Raw genomic sequence first — 16,115 nt, forward strand, 5'->3', positions numbered from 1 at the left:
TTAAGCTAGTACCTAAATTAATGCCTTGTCCAATTCATGTCATATTTCAACTTGATGGTATAGGATTGTAATGTAAAAGTTCTATTACAAAGAGAATGACTAACACAAAAGAAATAGATGCAAAACACTCAGTCTCATCAAATTAAAGAGTTGAGCATGGATAAAAAATCTCATTAAGGTGATTTTCTTTTGGTATAAATATAGAATCAATATTTATGTATTCTTTTGTTTTATTTTGTAACAGAAAACTTTCAATGTTAATGTTGAGTTTGTTCAAAACAAATCATATGTATAAAAAATCTTTGCTATGATGTGATATAAGATTTTATTTTTATTAAAATCATATAAAGATTTTGATTTTAGCAAATATGATAATTTATAAGATTAAATTTTCACCAAAACTAAATACCTATGTAATAATTAAATTAGGCATGGTATCCAAGGAATGATGAAATTAGTTATGAGATCAAGGGATGCATTCTAATGGCCACATTAATTATGTAAAGTTCTTATAAAAGGAAAATCATAACTAATCATTAAAGTAGGTTCGAAATGTATTTTTCAAATGCATTTATTATCTCAAGTGCATTTATTAAAGAGATAATTTTGTTTTCACTATCATTATGTTTTGACAAAATTTTATTCTTATGATTGTTCCTTACTTCTCCCTTATGATTTTTGCAATAGTTGGAAAGGTGTCTATGTGTAAAAAAAATTCATAAGGTCCCATGCTTAAGTGAGAAAGTTTTATTCCTCAAATATTTCATTTAAAGTCTTAGAATGTCCTTAGAATTTTTTAGACCCCAATGTTAATAAGTTTGATTCTACAAGTTGATCCCTCCAATTTTTCTACTGTAAGACATAGATGAAACTTTATATAATCATCAAATCTAGCTCATACGTCCTCATTTTGGGAGGATTTTGGTCCTCAAAAAATTTATTGAATGAGCATGGAGTGCCATTTTACTATCTCGAAGTTATCCTTTCAACCCAATCTATTAAAATTCATATTACCCTTGTCTCATAATTTGTAACCTCTTCTACAAATTGTAACTTGTATAATCTTTGCTAGAGCATATGATGCTAAATCTTTTATGCATGCTAGGACTTGCTCCTCTTATTCATGACGGTTGAAGTAATTCATTTTGTACTAATTTTAGGGTGTGTGTAAGTCAATTTGAAATAGAACGATCCCCCTTCATCTCTCTATGCACCATCAATGGGCTCGACCAATAAAAGATGAGGTACTTTAATTTGTCTAATGCGTGCATTACATGCTAAGAACATGACCATATTATTCATGATTTCCCATCTCATTTCTCAAAAATAGGGAAAAAAAGTGATAAGGATTTAAGATACCCTCATCTCTCCTAGTATGATGATAGGTGGTACATCAATGGCTTTAAGGAAAAGTGTTGGGGATTGTGGTCCTTTATTGATAGTTGGGTTAGGAGGATTTAAAATACCCTCATCTCTCGTAGTATGATGATAGGTGGTACATCAATGGCTTTAAGGAAAAGTGTTGGGGTTGTGGTCCTTTATTGATAGTTGGGTTAGGAGGATTTAAAATACCCTGATCTCTCATAGTATGATGATAAGTGGTACATCAATAGATTTAAGGAAAAATGTTGGGGGTTGTAGTCTTTTATTGATAGTTGGGTTATGAGGATTTAAAATACCCTCATCTCTCATAGTATGATGATTGGTGGTACATCAATCACTTTTAAGGAAAAGTGTTGGGGGTTGTGATCCTTTATTGATAGTTGGGTTAGAAGGATTTAAAATACCCTCATCTCTGATAGTATGATGATAAGTGGTACATCAATGGCTTTAAGGAAAAGTGTTGGGGGTTGTGGTCCTTTATTGATAGTTGGGTTAGGAGGATTTAAAATACCATCATCTCTCATAGTATGATGATAGGTGGTACATCAATGGCTTTAAGGAAAAGTGTTGGGAGTTGTGGTCCTTTATTGATAGTTGGGTTAGGAGGATTTAAAATACCCTCATCTCTCATATTATGATGATAGGGGGTACATCAATGGCTTTAAGGAAAAGTGTTGGGGGTTGTGGTCCTTTATTGATAGTTGGATTAGGACAATTCGAAATACCCTCATCTCTCACAATATGATGATAGGTGGTACATCAATGGCTTTAATGAAAAGTGTTAGGGGTTGTGGTCCTTTATTGATAGTTGGGTTGGTATTTTATCTAGTGTTTCATGTATAATTAGAAATCTAAGTAGGGGTTTAGGTGGACTGGTTGTTTGCTATTTGCATATTCTTAGTGGACTAGTAATTCAACTTAATAATTATAATAGCAGTTCGTAGATTTAGTAATTGTGTAGCTCAACAAAACTCATGCCATATAAGTAGTTGGGATTTCCTAGTTTTATTTAAGTAATGTGGATATTGAGGCTCCATGGCTGTCTGATGAATGCAGGTGAAGTCTCATGAATATAATGGAATTTCTTCCCATGTTTTTATGAACAAATAAGGAAAAGATTTAAGCACAAGCAATGGGCAAGATTTAAAATAACTCCATTACAAAGAAACTTGAAACTTAATTATTTTGTTTTACTCTTAAATTAGTTTAACGTACTGAGCTGGTATTTTGAAAAGCAAACCAGCATATGACAACATACACAAACCAGCATATGACAACATTATTGGACAGCCTGATCTGTTTAAAATACAGCGGCTGAGCTTAAGTATTGCTGATGTCAAGTTTGGCAAAGTCTGCAAGCGGGTGTTTCCCTTTAAGTTCTCTCTTCAAGTAATAGCGAATGTATTCTTCGTGTTTGAACTTCCTGTACAAGCACGGGTGCTGTTCATCCACTAGTTTCGATGCTGGAGCCACCTCTGCATCCATACCTGAATTGTAAAACAGCGCAATAGAATGTCTGGCTCTCTCTGCATTTGTGACTGCGCGATGCTCCACACTTTTATATCTCCCATTTGTCATTACCTGCGTAATCAAAGGACAATAAGGGAGTAGCACCATGAATAAACCTTCAAAAATTATTTTAATGTCTACAACAAAATCTAAGCAATCCAGAATGCCCAAATCCCCAGGTATTGAGATGATTACCTCTAGCAAGTCTCCAACGTTTACAACAAGGCCATATGGAATGGGTTGCACAGGAATCCATTGATTATCTTTCCGGACATGCAAGCCTACTGTTTCGTCATCCTGCAGGAGCAATGTTAGCCCCCCTCCATCAGAGTGAGGACTCAAACCCAGAACAAGCTCTGGTGTAGGGCAAGGAGGGTACAAGTTCATGCGCATCAAATTCATGGGCTCTGACCCAAACTTTTCCTTGAAATAATCAGTAGCCTCCAGATTCAAATTTTCAGCGAATAAACTCAGCAGCTCTTGAGCGACTCTCTCCACCGCTATTGCATACCTCTCAACACCATCCCTGCCCATCAACCAATTAAGCTCTTTATAACAATACCCATCACTCTGATCAATACTAATAATACATTAATGTGCTGACAATACCCATCAGTCCGATTATAATTATAATTTTAGTTACCTGAAATTTGTGGGGACGGTGGCCAGAGGGTGAGATTTTTCAGGCTATCAGGCATAAGTGCCAAAGCAAGCAAGTCACCCCAATCCAACGTTTGATCCTCAGCTATCACGAACGTCTTACCATATCCCTGAACATCTCCTTCTTGGGGAGCATATTTCTGTTTTTCTTGTAATGGAAGGTTAAAGAACTCTTTAGCTACACCCTTTATCTCATCAATTAAAGAATGAGGAATCCCATGGTTCACAATCTGAGAAATCATTGCATTAGCAGCAATCATCCAGGAAAATTAATACAAATATAATTCTCTGGTATTTAGAAGTGGCATCCTAACTAATAACTAGCATAGATTTATTCTAACTAATAACTAGCAGAGATCTAGTAAAACCTGTGATCAATCTCTATAAATATAATGCTATAACATTTTCTGATAATTAAAAATTAGTAATTATACACTGGTAGGATTACTGGCGCTATAACATTTTTTTATAATTAAGAACTAGTAATTATACATTGGTAGGATTACTAGCAAACCATTGGAAACACCAAAATTCCAGAAGCCGGAGTTGGTGATGGACTTGCTTTCATATTCTTATTGTAGAAATGACGCCTCCAGCCATTTGATTTAAGATGAATAGGAGCCATGTCAAACACTTAACTTAATTTTTATTAATCAAATTTCTAAAATATTCAAAAATCTACGATCCAAATAAATATGACCCAGATTAATAAGATCTCCCCACTGGCAAAGTACAACCTGGTTTGTTTATGACAATAGCATAAAAATCTACAATCCAAATAAATATGACCCAGATTAATAAGATCTCCCCACTGGCAAAGTACAACCTGGTTTGTTTATGACAATAGCATAAAAATCTACCATCCAAATAAATATGACCCAGATTAATAAGATCTCCCCACTGGCAAAGTACAACCTGGTTTGTTTATGGCAATAGCATACCTGGAAGAAACCCCAATCTTGGCAGGCCATGGAAAGCCTCACCATTTCTTGTTGTCTCTGATAATCTTGTCCAGGTAAGTTGCTCAACTTCTTCATGTCGATGACAGGAATTGCAGTTTGAAGAGAGACCAGTAATGAGGACGTGGTGGGTCTCTCTTCCTGAGACGTGATGTATCGGCCGGGAACAGCTTCATGTGAGTGGGCATGATTCTTGACAAGCTCCTGCACACTCTCCACGGGAATCACTTTGCCCCAGTTTGGGTTCACGAAAGAGTTTGCACTTGCAGCAGCCATTACAGCAGAGGAAGAACCCTTGAATGCTTATCCCAGACAAAGTAGATCTAATTGTGGACGAGATGAGTTGTGGATCTATATATATATAGGGGCGAAGAGGTTTTTGCGTGCACAAGTTTGGCTTTACCATCAATGAAATTAACTACTTTCTGTTGGGTATACGAACAAAGTCCCACATTGATTAGAAGTGGTAGAAGTGGGAAGGATCATGGGTATATAAGGACGAACATTTATCTCCATTGGTATGAGGCCTTTTGGGGTAAAACCCAAAAACAAACCCATAAGGGCTTAGGCCCAAATTGGACAATATCATACCATTTGTGGAGATATGTGGTGTCTTGAGACCCAACAAGTGGTATCAGAGCCAAGTTCGAGGTTACCCAAGTGGATGAGAGGTTACCCAAGTGGATGAATCCTCGGAATGTCGAAACAAAGATGGTGAGCCCCCGTAAGCCTATGGATGAGCTCGGTTAAAAGTGGATGAATCCTCGGAATGTCGAAACAAAGATGGTGAGCCCCCGTAAGCCTATGGATGAGCTCGGTTAAACAGGCGGTGTGCTCCGGATTCTTCATGGACGTGTCTTGCCTACCAACACGGTGAAGAGGAGTTGACCTGGGATGGAGCAAGCTCTCGAGACAGGTGGTGCTACCATGTAAGGCGTGTCCACCAACGCATTGGAGTGGAGAATCCTGGTTGGTAGAGAGGGGAGAATCCTGCGGATGGTTTGAGGGGAGGCTCGATGGTCCTTTGTTCGAGGGGAGGATTGTTGGGTATACGAACAAAGTCCCACATTGATTAGAAGTGGTAGAAGTGGGAAGGATCATGGGTATATAAGGACGAACATTTATCTCCATTGGTATGAGGCCTTTTGGGGTAAAACCCAAAAGCAAACCCATAAGGGCTTAGGCCCAAATTGGACAATATCATACCATTTGTGGAGATATGTGGTGTCTTGAGACCCAACACTTTCAACCTTTATTTTTAAGGTCGAGGGGAGAATTTTGTTCGCTAAATTGTTCAGTCAATATTGGATTGACGGGACAACCATGATAGTTCTTTAACAACCAATTATAAGTGGCGAGTGTCCATCCCAGTGATAAGGAGCAAATTAAAAACTCGAAAACATTTTTACAATCACAAATGAAGTAGTTGATGTACGTAGTCAGTGAAACTATGTACCATCATCTGAACTGCAATCAGTGAGAGGATCCTGAATCAAAAACAGGTCAAATCTGTAAAAGATTCCCTTTATTGAACAGCGAGATGATTTTGATAGGAATGAAAACTGCACAGCAGCGACTCTCTAAATGTTTAATATTTAACCATACACTCTTCTCTCAACTGCAAAGCAAATGACAGCGTTCAGTGGCGAGCGTGGGAAATGGGGAGCGTGACAGGGGGATGAATAATCCAATTAGTTAGGTGGTAGAATGGCCCTTTTTCCGGCACCGGCCGGAAAATCGTCCGGCTCCGGCTACCGGAAATCTCTCCCTCCTCCGCCACCATCTCTCAGCTCCACCACCCTCTTTCTCCGCCACCTTCCCTGACCGCCCTGACAAAAAAACAGGATGCAGTTAGAGCGCCTGACATCCCTGACCGATCGGGGATGAGCTGGAATTCACGCGGGGAGTAGAATCGCCGATTCGAAATGGTCACTCCCAATTCTGGCATGAACGAAATTATAGCGGGCTGCAGAAGCTTTCAGATGCCGATTAAGGCTGGGAACAGGGGAATTCAGTAGTTTTTTGAGTTGGGTTTTCGAATTTTTTGTTACAGGATCGATCAATATCTGGGTGTATATTCAGTGTGTATGTAACAGAGAAAAGATCAATGCGTTGTGGAAAGTTATCGGTGGAAGGCGAAGCAGAAGAGCCAGTTGCGCGTCGAGGCAGTTGCAGAAGGGCGCGTCGAGGCAGTTGCAGAACAAAAAGACATTGATAAATTCAGCAGAAGAATCCCAAGACTAGTCCTTGCTATCAGTGCGCCTAGCAGCCCTGCGAGAGCTCATGTTCAGCGAACCCTGATCTCCGTTACAGCTTCTCCTAGGGTTGTGAAGCCGAACATCAGCAATCATGAGCACAAGCGTCTTCATCATCAATCTAAAGTTAAAAAATTCAGAAGGTATGTGTCCATGGATAGTCGGCCCGCCAGACCCACGAGAGAGTATAGCTTCTACAGGAGGACCAGACCGGCCATGACTCACAATACCAGAGTGGATGTAGCTGCTATGATCACCACGCTGCTTTGTTTGGTTTTCCTCGGCCGGCTCTGTGCAATTTTCTTCACATGTTCCTGTTGGTATCTGCTGCCAATGTTGGGAAAACATTTGAATAAGGAGAAGTGATAATACCGGGACTGTGGATCTTCATACCAGTGAGAACGGGAAGAAAGCGATCAGGGATGGATTAGTGCAGGGGAAGGATAATTGATAAGATAAGTTACGTTATGTGATGGGGTTTAACATTTAGAAGGGGCATTGATTACAATAGAAACAGTAATAAATGGTGGATCTTGAGACTCGAAGAAACCATGGTTCCCTTGTTTTGCTGGAGTAGATCTTCATGGGCAAATACAGGTCCATGGTTCCAGAATTGATTGCAGCGGCCTCGACAGTGTGGATATTAGATTGGCCTGGGTACAGGAAGGTCAATGTGAATACAGTGCTGTTGAGGAAGGTTGGATCAGCCTGAGTACAGGGAGGTCAATGTGAATACATTCCTGTGGAGGAGGCATAATTGACAAGGTTAGTTGTGGGAACTATTTTCCCCTCTGTGCAATTTTCTTCACACCAGAGATCAATATTCAGATGCCCGGACATACTTCAGGCAGTCTGAGCCTACTACTTACATCAATGCTCCACTGGTTGGCGCCCTTGCATTTTTCCGTGGTCATCCTTCCTAGCCAGTATGTGAAAATTAATGTGCACCAAATTCCTCTCACAGAATTGAATAGTCTACCTAGGCTGTAGAATGGCCCTTTTTCCTCATTTTCCGAAGAAGTTAGATAAAAGTGTCATAGTGCACAATGAAGCAGTGTCAAGTTAGTGGTTCAGGTCATTAATTGACAAGAGGAGGGATCATCTACAGCACAAATGACATGAGGAAGGCATCAAAAGCATGGACAACACCATGATTTCTTATGTAAAGGAGACAAATGTGTTGGTTGGTATGGACAGGATGTAACCTCTGCTCACTATTTTTCTGAAGGCATATGAGGTTGGTTGTGCTTGTGTGATGCATTACCCTTCTGGTTACTTGCTTATGGTGGCCAGCAACTCTTTTCTATGTTCTGGTATAGTTTCAAGACTTCACTGATTTGAGTGCTATGAAAACCAAGGCCAGTTCTCGACAATGGAGCACCCCACTCATCAAAACAGTTCTAAGCATATCCAGTTCTGTTTCTAGTGGTTCAATTTGTTGGCTTTGAGATGCCAAGACAATGCTCTGTACATGAATGGCTACAATCAGCCTCTGTAGGTGATGTCCACTTGTGAGGGAACTTTGGACGCTGAGTTTTTGTACTCAAGAAAGACTCATAATTATGCTGTGGATTTAATGTATTATGGGGGAGCATTGAAGATACCGATATCAATAAATCTGTTGTTTTAACATTTTAGGAAACGTTTTAATGGGTAGTTGTATGTCCTGTCAGGGAGTAATCTAGAAAGTTCCTTGTAAGTAATCTGGAAAGTTTCTTGCAATGTACCCAACATAGAGGCATGGAGTGTATAAAAGGAAGCTAGATGCAAAGTAACAGATGGGAGATTGGGTGAGACAAGATGCTCCTCATGGGCAAAGTTTATCCTTTGTATTTGTTGCAGGGACAGTTGGTTAATGAATTATTTGTCTTTGTTATTCTCCCTAAATCTGTGTTGTCTCATCTGAATACATTTTTGGTTTGCTAGCAACTTTTCGTCTGTGGTTTTATTACATAATATAATCTAGTTTATCTCCGAGTGTTTATTTTGGAACACTTGGTCATCATCTTCATGATCCTTCATGCAACAACTTATATCAGGAAAACCATCACTTACCTATTAAACACAAATAATGTTCATATAAAAGTTTAACAGTGATATAGAACCAAAACAGATCGCCAAATTCTAAAGTGCATTCATTGACCTTCAGGCATGTGACAATACAAACAAAAATTGGCATGCCATCAATTAACTTGAAGGACAGAGCTTCACATGCAAACAAAGATTGTTGAAAAGCTAAGTTGCACAAAATGTGGAAATGTGTACAAGTTTCTGAAAAAAGGAAATAGAAGATCTGAGATGTGAAGAGAAATGACACACTTCAATTTTATGCATCTGATACACCATAGGCATCAACTTCAAATAATATCAAACAAAAAGTGCAAGGTATAGCACTTGCAAAGAATGTTAGGTAAATGTCTAGGGCCTATATATCAACAAATGAAACAAGACTTTGTAGAATCAACACATGCGGAATCAAAATGGTACATGGAAATATAGTGTGTACCTAGTGCATCTCATACAACCGCAGGCCTCATCTTTAAGGTCAAAAACTAAAAGATATTGAAACTAGTGCAAAGTGAATATCAAGGACCTGTGTATCAACAAACTCAACTAGATTTGACACTAATACATGCAAAAATTCAAAACAAAAATGATACAAAAAATATGTATCACATATACCACTCCTTTGGTGTTTAACCTAACAGAGCAAGTGCCACTATGGGATCAAGACCCTCATGAAGCAAGTCAATAAACTCAAGAGGAACAAGAAAATCAGACTGGAGAACAAGCTTGAGAAATCGAAGTTGGAAACCAACAACTCAATCAACAAATAAAACATTTATAAAATGACACCTCCAAGCCACCCTTAAGGAATGGAAAACCTCCATAAAGAGAAGGCTGCTATCAAAGATAAGCAACCTAATATATTTTGAAGAAAAAAATTGGAAAAATGAGGCAGCAACCCATCACCAATTCCTACATAAACAAGTTGATGAGCATTAACCCTGGGTCCAAGTGGTAGAGTGAAGAAGGCTCCCCCAATTGTGGAGACTGTGGTACAAAACAAGTTTGCATTAAAGAGGTTGTGACAGGCTAAGGAATGGGAAACCTCCATAATGAGGAGGCTGATGTCAAATATAGGCAGCCTAAGTTATTTCATAGTAGGAAAATTGGAAAAATGAGGCAGTGGCCCGTCAACAATTCATACATAAACAAGTTGATGACCTTAAATCCTGGGTCCAAATGGTAGAGTTGAAGAAGGTTCCCCTGATTGTGTAGGTTGTTGTGTAAGCCAAGTATACAAAAGAGTGGATCCAATGCGCTAAGTAATTGAATCTTAAGAGTCTATGACCTTCCCTCTCTTTTTTCAAATCCTCTGTAGATTTTCTTTCATCCATGACATCATTGATTTGAAACATCAACCTAGAAAGGGGTTGAATAGAAATAGACTCTACCCACATGAGTTGGTTCTCCTCGTCAGAGGGAAATTCCAAGAAGAAACCTGCTTCACTACCCAAAAATATTTTTCTGGATGTTAATCTTACAATATTGCAAGTAGAAGAATTCAGATTAGCCAAAGAATGGTTAGTAACAAATAGGAAAGAAGACAATACTTGTGACCTTAGGTAGGACTCTCCTTTTGCATGCTGGGATTGCTAAATGAAGGTCTTATCAGGTCAATTTGGGTGGGGGGAGGAAGGAATTTTATCTACATTGGTTGTTGGATCTATAATGGTTCTATATGGTCCTCTCTAGACACTTTTTACGATATGATTTCTTTGTAGGACCTTATTTTCTCACTTAAACATGAGGGAAAAAGGATCAAACTGGACTAATAAGTTCTACATGTAGTGCTAACTCTGAGTGACTTGATGTTTGCCAAAAATAAATCACCAACAGGCTGTAAACAAATTCTTCTCAAAACACCCATGCCCAATTTATGCTTACGGCTCTTACCGCCAGCCCATTGAGCTAGGTTACGTTCACTCCCACTTGCATTTCCTTCCCAAACCCCTCTGCCCAGTGTTGCTGCCTCACATCTCTGCTGAAAAGGGTTGCCTCTCTTTTTTGGTCTTCCCATGGCCATTGCGTATGCTTAGTCGCAACCTCCCCACCCTCTTTGGTATACCAACTATCTCGTTCACTCACAGGAGGTTTCTCAAGGTCCTAGCCCCGGTTTTCTCTCCCGGCTCTCGCCCAAACGCGATCACCATCCCCCTGAGCTTACGCTGGTCTCCCCAACCTTCCCCCCAATTTCCCTCCCCTGTCATCTCCTGCACTCCCTAGCCATGAATTAACAAAGTAACCATAGTAATGAGCTTGTAAGGCCAGGAAACATACTCGGAAATGGTTCGCAGAGGTCGTTGTTGGTAGCTCTATAGTCTTCTGCCTCACTCCTCCCTCCTCCCATAATTTCGACTATACTCCTCTCTTTATCTCGACTTCTTTCATAATCCCATTCCACCTTGCTCTGTTGCATCACCGGTCTTGCCTTAACTGCCTCACCTCCTTCTCTGCCCTAGCCCTGCCTGCCACTTCTCCCATGTCTTCTGTCAGGTAACATGCGGGAGGCCACCACACCCATCGCCATGAACGTGTGGGGGGCGGTGGCTAGTATCCTTCCCTTACATAACATAACTACCATCTCTGACCGCGTCCTCGGCTACCTCCGGCACCCACCCCAATCGAAAGTAACTTATAAATTTATTTAATGCAGTGTAATTTAAACATAAAAATATTTTTGAAATATTCATTCATAATTATGTTATTGGAAACATGTAATCTATAAATAAAAATCTTATTTAATATCTAATATTTTATAATAAAAAGTTTTTTGTTTTTTTTTTTTTATTATCAACTTTGAATTTTTAAAATATTTTATATATAATATTTTCTTAAAATACACACCTACATACATATATATTCTCAACCCATTTTTGTTGGAACATGTAGCTTCTCAAATGCCACGTAGATTTGAAAAAAATAATTAGAAAGTTCAAAACAAAAAAAAGTAATTTCTTGATTGAAATTATTATTTTCATTAAACCCTATTTACGTTTTAGTCGGGGTATATATATATGTATAGATTCCAATTGGACTGACATCGGATGTAAGTAAACTTGTGGGCCCCGTTTGATTTATCGCTTACAACTGCAGTGACTTAGTGATGTTGAAGAGCTCAATGTATTTGGCATTTGCATTTGGTTCTTGGACTTAGTGGATGTTTAACACGTAAATGTATTTGGTTTTTGATGGACGTTATTGTTTTGTTCACGTCGTTTCTCAGGGCATAGGCGAAAGTACAAGTTTGGCCAGAACTGTAGAGCGCTCCGTCTCTGTTCACAAATAAATAATATTATGTTTTCTCCAATAATTTTATTGGAGATAAATCAAATTCTGACAATACATTGCATTATATAAACTAAGACACACTTATATAAATGTTTTCAATATTTTAGTATTTTTAATAAAATTATCTTAATGTAATTATATAATGTAAAATAATATTACAAAATGATATTCATTTAAACCTTTTATGAATTGGTATTTTTTTGATGATGATGGTGGTGGTGGTGGTTAACGTCTATTGAGACCAATCTTTGGTCAACAAATTATTTAGCTTGATTTAAGATTTTATTCTTATGTTCAAAAAGCTTGGAGCGAAGCCTCCCGAGCTCACTATAATCTTGGCACCATAAAAGACTAGGAAGGTCAATGTTGCAAAAAAGACTATGAAACTGAGATCTAATGTGGTTGTATGTGGGGCACTCTAAGAGGAATACTCTCACAAAGATAGCAGATCCTTTCCATCCATGGTGTTTTAGGAACTGCCCATCTACCCGTTTCAATATGGAGCTCATGAGAGTTAATTCTAATCTTGGCTATATTAATTTTCTTCTTTGAGCTAGTTAAAGCAGAGAGATACTTTTGATCTTTTAGGGTAGAGTTGATGACCTCATAATATATCAATTTTCTTTTAGCTGCTAAATCTTTCTCAGACCACATTTTTTCTTTGAAGTTAGAAGTAACAATATTTTTAATGTTATTAATGAAATTAATGATAAAAAGACCTATATAAATTTATATAAGTATAATTGGATAAATAAAAGTGAATATTATAATAATTTAAATCATATATTTGTAATTTTTTAATGAAATTATAATAATATCATACCATAAATATAATATTAGAAATGGTAATAATTTAAATATTTTAAGAATTTGTTTTTTAATTGGATTATGATAATATATAATGGTACGAGTAATTTTTATAAGATGATAATAACTATGTATATTATAGATTTATAATAATTTAAAAATTTTTGGATTGACTTTTTTAATAAATTCATAATATTGTAATATAATTATATAAGTAAAAAATAATATTTAATTGTGATATTTATTGTGGAGTAGTAGACATGAAGAGTTTTAAGTTGCTTAAGTTGTTTTTTTAGGTTATCGTGGCATTTTGTAAGAAGTGTGATATTATCAGCATGGAGAAGAGTAATGATAATATCAACAAGTTCGATGCTTAAATCTGATATTACATTTAATATATTTAGACCACCTTTCTTTAGTCTTAAGCTTGGCAATGAGAGTCTCGTAGAGACAAATCACATCAATAGATTCACAACAATGCCTCAATTCACGAGGAACCATGGTCTCTTCAAGCCTCTCCTATTGAAAACTTTTCTAAAGTCCACAAAATTACAATAATTTTTTTTTATGAATAAACTTTTTATTCATAAAATATAATAATATGAATATCAAGAATAAATATTATAAAATAATGACATTTTTTATATTAAATTTAAAGTTTTATGTATATAGATATATATAAAATTTAATATTATCAACCAAAAAAAATATTGAAATATTAAATATATATTAATAATAAATTTAAAATTTTTATATCTATTTATAAATTAAATTATTATGAAACATTTACATAGAGTTTTTAGGATTTTAATTTAATCATTGATAATTATTAGGTGGATGGTAAACATTTAACCCACATGAAATATTTTAGAATATTCTTAGTAGTAATCACAAAATTTATCTTAAAAGTAATTATGTCATTTTCCTCTTTTAATTAAATTCATTAATTAAAAAAATGTTATAGATGTGAGTTATGATTTTTTGAGCATGTGGTATTATAGTAATCCATGGTATTGGCTCATAATATTATATTGAGACAAAACTTACCCATAAATCCAAATATTCAAAGCTAAAAAACTATGGTAAAAAAGTTACTGAGAGTAATTTGTTTTTCACGATCTCACTAAGGTACTGTACTTGATTAGTTTGAGGCACTGTAATTGATTAGTTTGAGATCCATGTCTCTAGGTGGCATAAGGATAATCAATAAATTCCACATGTTACAATTTACAGAGTACAAAATGGGTTTTCCAAATAAGAAGGGTTTTTTGAACACAAATGTGTCTATGTAAATAAAAATAAAGAGGAGAGCCCGGGCATACTATATAAATGAGTTCCAAAAGGCTATAATTGAAATAAAGCTTATCCATAAGTCTAGACATTCAACACTAAGGAAACTCCTATGAAAGGATTACCATAAATCCAAACATTTAACACAAGAAACTCTCTCTAAAAAAAATACAAAACAAAATTCTCAACATGAAATTAAAAAATTCTAAATTTCATTCTCTAATTTTTATCAAACTTATTATCTTCTCCCCTAGTTATGGTTCCTATTATATTCTGCAGGAGACCGCTGATTAACAAGGGCTTCAATTCTAAGTTTTTAATAAAGCCGTGAAATGTTATTGTTTGTTTTTTATTTTTAAATAAAAACAGTGTTTGTTTGTAAATTTCGGTAGAATTCAATTTTAAAGTTTTAATGAATTTTTTTTTAATATTTTATAATTATATAGATAAATGTTTTTATTTTATAATTGGAATTCTAAAATTGTAATTTAGTTATTAATAATTAATAAAATTATTGTATCAATTTATCTTTAATAGAATATTTATAAAACATTTTTAATAGTAATTAATATAGAGAGTTGAGATTTATTTTAAAAGTTGTTATGTATGTTTTTCCTTTTCAAATTAATTAAAAAATGCTATAAAATTAAATTAAATTATATTCTATATAAAATATTTTGACTATGAAATAAGTTAGAATTTTTGGATATGTAGTTTTGATATTTGTCATAATATTGGGTATTGTATCGTAACAAAGTCTATTTACAAAATAGGAATCTTTATGATAAAGTGGGTTAATTCTCTATGGTTAAGAATCTTGTTACATCATTTTTCAAATTTATATGTTTAACTCATATATTAATTTTTTAATAAATAATAACAATAATAATTTTGTTAATTTTCGCTACTTTTTAAACTCATCATTAAGTGTTTTGATGTTTGTCATGAATTGATGTTATTGAATTTTATTAGTCATTTAATTTATATAACTGAGCTAATCTACTCAAAATCATTTTAGTTATTCAAATCTTTAGTATCATATCTTGACTACTCAGATAAATAAAAAAAATAAAATGTAAATACAATAAATTTTAACATTTTTCAAATGATTAAAATTATTTATTACTTTTAAATGTAATCACAAATTACAAATCTAAGGATAAGTTGTGGGACGATAAGGAGTTAGACGGGAAAATGAAGCTAAGGTATGAGGTGATCAACCCAGGTTGAAAACCATAATTATTTTTCTGTCTTGACCAATGTTATAAGAAAATGAACATTGCCACGATAATAATTAATTCTCATGAGGTTCAAAGTGAAATCAAAGTTGATAAATTCTCAAAACACTAGTATATAATAATTTTATATATTTACACCGAAGGTGTCCTATTTTGAAATTGGTTGCATTGTGTACATTTTTCATCTTATCGTAAAATTGACCATTTTGCTAAGTAAAATTTTCTTATATATAAATGAATGTTATAAATAATAACAAGGAACTTATCATGGAGGAACTTATTAGAATTGGAATAATCCCAAATCCCTAGGAAATTTGTGGCTGACGAGCCACTCTAATTTTTTAAATTTATTAAAAGTAATGGACCATTTTGCCAAATAAAATATGCTTATATACATATAACATAAATGAATGTTTTAAATAATAATGAGAAGCTTATTATGGAGGAACTTATTAGAATTGGAATAATCTCAAATCCTTAGGAAATTGGTGGGCAAAGAGCCACCAAATCTAATTTTTTAAATTTATTAAAATGCAATGCAACCAATCAGATTTAAACAACACATAAGATTTGGTTTTAATATTGTGATAACTAAGATCAAGACACTTATGTTTTCATAGTGGGTCGCTTGGAGGTCCACATTCACCATTTATGAATTC

The 16,115-nt window shown here is 35.4% G+C and overlaps 2 pseudogenes across 1 annotated transcript; one reads left to right on the top strand and one right to left on the bottom strand.

Annotated features, from left to right (window-relative positions):
• Positions 1-2,552: 2,552 nt before the first annotated feature.
• On the bottom strand, positions 2,553-4,864 carry LOC149200084 (protein LATERAL BRANCHING OXIDOREDUCTASE 1-like; annotated as a pseudogene). Its single transcript, XR_016253332.1, has 4 exons — positions 4,494-4,864; positions 3,536-3,782; positions 3,088-3,418; positions 2,553-2,964 (listed from the first exon to the last, which is right to left on the bottom strand). The product of XR_016253332.1 is annotated as a protein LATERAL BRANCHING OXIDOREDUCTASE 1-like (transcript).
• Positions 4,865-6,436: 1,572 nt separating this feature from the next.
• LOC149200085 (uncharacterized) lies at positions 6,437-8,664 on the top strand (annotated as a pseudogene).
• The last annotated feature ends 7,451 nt before the right edge of the window (positions 8,665-16,115 follow it).

Source organism: Pinus tabuliformis, chromosome 2_1 (genome assembly GCF_031772625.1).
Source record: "Pinus tabuliformis cultivar Carrire ecotype Pingquan chromosome 2_1, CPIR1, whole genome shotgun sequence".
NCBI lineage: Eukaryota > Viridiplantae > Streptophyta > Pinopsida > Pinales > Pinaceae > Pinus > Pinus tabuliformis.